Here is a 3,522-nt window from a genome sequence, read left to right as displayed (position 1 = left end):
TCATATATAAACCATTGTCATTAAAGGGGAAGACTGTCACTTTTAATTCTCTATGAGCATTAACATATCAATAACAGACCTGTAAACTTGCAGATGAATCTCTAAAGTCCTCGATGAATCTTCTGCAGGAATGTGTGCACACTGTGGAATGCTGGGAAGTGGGAGGTTTGTCGGAAGTGGCCTCTCTTGACCTTTGACCTCCAGAGTGAGACCCTTTGTCAAGTGCTCAACAAAAGCTTCTCTTCAGCACGAGGAGCCCTCCCTCCCTCCCCTTTTTGTTCTGAGTACTTGTAGGCATATGGATGTTAAGTAAAGTGAGTGTGCACGTTAGAACAAATGGACTCCTCGCCTGCTCAGTTGACTTTAAATTCTTTAATAAACGCCAGGCTAAAATATTTCTCTTATTAGAGCTACAAACTTGTGGAGAACATAACAGGGTTAAGAACTGTACTGCCCTGTATGCAGGAAATGTTGCCAATCTGCTTTATTTAAGGTCTATTTGTAAGGGAGTAGCGTATAAGTGTGTAGCATGCAAACTGATGCCACAGACTACTGCATTTAAGACTAAGCTAAGTTGTAGTGTCATCCCTATTTACCTGTAAGAATGTTTCATGAAGATGATATTGAGGATGATGATATTGAGGATGTGGTTGATGTTGATTAGGATGTTCATAATGATGGTGATATTGATGACGCTGTTTGGGTTGTTGATGATGAAAATTATTGCTTCTATAGTTCCAGTGCATTGCCTCTGTGCATGGCCTGTCGATACCTGTGTCCCATCGCACTTAACACCATTTTTTAGCACTTAAGTTGTTCCCTCGTGTCTTGATCGTTGCTTGTGCTGTATTAAATCTCAGATGTGCGTCACTTTGGACAAAAGCGGTTGCTAAATGAAAGTGTAACATTGTTATAATTCTGTCAGTGCAATGACACATATGCTCAAACTTTCTGGCTTTATCAAAAATACTGTTCTCACACTGGTTAGTTTTCATCAATCCTGCTTTTTCTTTTACTGTGACTGAAACTTCACACTTCCTGCAGATGATTTACAATCAAATACTTCCGAGGACGGGAGGGACTTGAGCCCTTGAAGGCTTTTAATTTGAAACAAAGAACAGAAAACCGAGAGGTTACTCAAATAGTCAAGAGGATGAGGTGTCCTGATGGTCTAGGGTTTAAGGTGCTAACCATGTGATCACAGCATCTCTGTTTTGATTCCAGAATTAGACCTTTGTTACACATCCTTCGTCTCTTCACGCACTCACATATATATATATATACTTTTTGCCTTTTTCCTGATAGTGTCCAAATCCCTCCTTCCTACCTCAAAGAAATGCCTGCTTCTTTCCTAACTTGTGGTAAATGAAGACTTTGAATGTTGGTATACACCTAAATTAAGTGTACTGAGCAGCAATCTTGATTTACACAAGGCCTGACCCACACTAAACGATTTGGAAATCTCAACAGATGTTGAAAATGAGAGAGAGCCCCCACGTGACGACAAACAATCATAGATTAAACAGTTTTGCTCCTTTAGTGTGTGGAGAGCAACGATATGACCCTAACAGCACACCATACACTGACAGATTTATTCACCAACAACCAGAGTCTGACTCTCACAACTGGAAATCTGTAACATCTCTCACGGTCAAAACAAGACTTTAGAGTAAACAAACATGGCGGACGACAGGCAGGAAGCGGTGATGATAGTTTTTTGGACTTTTTACTGAAAATTCAGGAATAAAAAAGAACAAACTGTGGATGAAGTGGTGGAGACGGCGTGAACATGGGCTGTACTTGTACGTTTTCTTTTGTTGCCTTGCCTGCGGTTGTTGTGCTTCCTTCTTCAGTCAGCTTGCTTCCCAATTGGCGTTTGTTCTCCACTTGATGATCTATAGAGTGCATTCTCGTCTGTCCTCGGGGTTCCCCCCACACAACACATTTACGATTTAAAGTCAGTGCGGATACGACGTTCTTCCGAGCAGACTGGGGGAAGTAAAATCACTCTTAACATCCCTCACACCACAGGAACCTCTGGAGAGATCATCTTTAGAACCATCAAAAAATCGGGCCTTTGTTTACTTTTGTCAGAAGGGGAAATTCGGGGTCCAAAATCGGCTTCATTATCTTGTTGCGTGCACCCCGCCTAACTAACCCTGCAAAAAGCCAAATGTGTGTATTTTTGTAGCTGTAAAGAGACAAATCTTAAAACCTCCATGCTTCTGAATGTATTAAATATAATGAGACTTCTATGTCCACTAATGCTCATCATGTAACACGTGTTAAATGTGCCCCACACTGTAACACTAACTGAGGCTGTAGATATGCAAATAACAAATGAAGACTAAACCCTCCTGAACTCTGTAATACTCGAGGCCAGCTCCGGCAAATTTAATTAGCGGATCCAGATAAAGCGTCTGAGCTGTGTGTGTGTGCAGGGTGTGCGTGATCTGATGGGATCAATAGTGGTCTGGGAGGCCCAGTTGGCAGCTGCTGAGAGCAGGAAACAGGTGCAGACATGGCTGCTTGATGTAGCAGGCGACTGAAATGAGATGAAACCACTTGACCCCCAGAAGAACCAATTAATTACACAGAATCTCCTGAAACTGTAAAATGCCTCACAGCTCGACGGATCGGCGAGGAATGCCGGGGTCCCGGCTAAGCCCCGCCCCCTCCTCAAATGTCTCCACGTCTCTGTTTGAATAAAGTTAACCGAGTTGAAATGCTCCCTGCCTTGTAATTATGTGCATTTTCCATTGATGCAAACACTGTAATGTTTGAGAGAGAGGAGAGAGAGAGGTAAAGAGACATAGAGAGAGACTGTGTGAGTGAGAGAGAGAGAGAGAGAGAGAGAGAGAGAGAGATTGACAGTTACTGGGAGTACTTTCAACAGGGCTCTTCCTGGGAGTATTGTGGAGCAGCAGCTGAGATGTTAGGCATGCTAATGCTACTGCTAATTATGCAACTGTGTGAAACTAGCCAGAAACACACAAACACACAGACACACACACAGAGTAGCTCCTCGGAGACAAACACACAGGCCAAAGCAGATACAAGAGAGAATTTACATCAGTACCAACCAAACCTCACTTCTGTTTTATGTCAGTCTGATTTCCCGTGCTGATGAGATTTGCTGCAGTGCAATATGTATTTATATCCCAATTAGAACGGGATGTTTTTTTTCTGTTAGTCAGATAGTTCGCAGCATCTTTTAAAAACTTGAGTTAATTGGGAAACATATCTGGTACAGATATGACAGTAGTCTGACCACGACTTAGTCTCCTGTCAATATTTTAGTGGTGTAACCAGCTGATAGCAGGATCAGTGATGACTGCGATCTTGGGCGACACTTATCCTTTTGTGTCAGGTCATCGTCAGTCCAAATCAATGACTGTATATAAAGATGAACGACGCGTCTCCATCTGCTCTATAAAACTGATGCCAAAATAGCCCCAGTGACTGGCGCTGTCATCTTGCGATGGTGACGTCATTTGGAGCCACAGTTGCGCAGTAGAGATT

The sequence above is a fragment of the Semicossyphus pulcher genome, unplaced genomic scaffold (genome assembly GCF_022749685.1).
Source record: "Semicossyphus pulcher isolate SPU_LCO1_2020_fin unplaced genomic scaffold, fSemPul1.0.p SCAF_11, whole genome shotgun sequence".
Lineage (NCBI taxonomy): Eukaryota > Metazoa > Chordata > Actinopteri > Labriformes > Labridae > Semicossyphus > Semicossyphus pulcher.
This window is presented reverse-complemented; position numbering follows the sequence as displayed.